Here is a 1,408-nt window from a genome sequence, read left to right on the forward strand (position 1 = left end):
GTTATTGATTGTTGTTAGGATGTTAGTGGGTATGGGACCACTAGTAAATTAAGGTAAAAAAAAAAAACGGGAAGGGTTGTTTCATTTTGGTATCAGAGCCCTTACGGTTCTAGGTCTAGGGTTCATTGTGTTTTTTCTGCTGATGTTTAGGATTCCATGCTATGATTGGTTGTGTGAGTTGGTCAATTGTGTGTGGCATGAAGTCCTAGAACATCCTCTTCGAGCCTGTGTTGTGATTCCACGGTAAGTTGTGTTTTTGGTGTATTAGAATTATTGTTTGCTTAGCCTTCTGTTCTTGGATGATACAGATGGTTAGGGGTGAGGATGCTGTTGGTCGCGGTCGTGGTCGTGGGCGTGGTCGTGGTCGGGGTCGGGGACGAGGTCAGGTTCCTGAGGCCAGTGTGAGTGTGACCCAGAGCATGGCCAGTGAGGAGGTGGCGGAGTCACAGGTTCATCCTAGTGTGTCTGGAGACCAGGCTGGTTTGGGTGACGGCAGGGCGGATGGGCCCGGTGTCGGTCACGGTGTTGCCCCGGGTGTGGGGGTTGCAGCGGGAGGTGCTCCAGGCAGGGAGGATGTCTTGATGGACTTGCTAGCTCAGGTTGTGCAGCGACTTCCAGCAGTTGTGCCGCCAGTGGTTGGTGGGCAGGATCCAGTAGTGCCACCAGTGGTTGGTGGGCAAGATCCGGTAGTACCGCCCGTGGGTGGTGGGCAGGGTCCAGCGGTGCAGCCTGTGGCGGGTTTGCAGGCAGGTGTGCAGCCGGGGGCCGAGGTAGTGGATGCTCAGTATGTTCGGATGATGGAGCAGCTGCGGCATGTGGGAGCAGGGTATTTCTCAGGAAGTACCGATCCGAGTGTAGCGGATGAGTGGAGAGAGCGGATGGAGGATATTTTCCTTTCGCTTAGGTGTCCCGACCGGTACAGGGTGGATCTGGCAGTGTTTTACTTGTCAGGAGATGCTCGTGTGTGGTGGAGGTCGGTGACAGCACGGAGGGTGCAGAGGGGTATGTCTTGGGGAGATTTTGTGGGGGAGTTTAACTCCAAGTATTTTCCTCAGGAGGCACTTGATCGTATGGAGGCACGGTTCTTGGGTCTGACTCAGGGGAACCGTACAGTGCGGGAGCTGGATGCAGAGTTCAGTCGGCTTGTAGGGTATGCAGGCAGGGCATGGGAGCCAGAGGCGGCTCAGGTGCGGAGGTTTTTGTTGGCTCTGCGGGATGATTTGAGGACTCGGTGCAGAGTGAGGAGCTATGCTACGAGAGCAGAGTTGGTTGAGGTTGCAACTGGGATAGAGGAGGACTTGAGGTCACAGGTGGTTGTGGTCGGTTCTTCGGTGCAGCCACAGCAGTCTCAGCCGCTTTCTGTTCCTAGCAAGGGCGGCAAGCCTGCGCAGGGGCAGAAGAGGAAGTT

This window comes from Camelina sativa, chromosome 20 (genome assembly GCF_000633955.1).
Source record: "Camelina sativa cultivar DH55 chromosome 20, Cs, whole genome shotgun sequence".
NCBI lineage: Eukaryota > Viridiplantae > Streptophyta > Magnoliopsida > Brassicales > Brassicaceae > Camelina > Camelina sativa.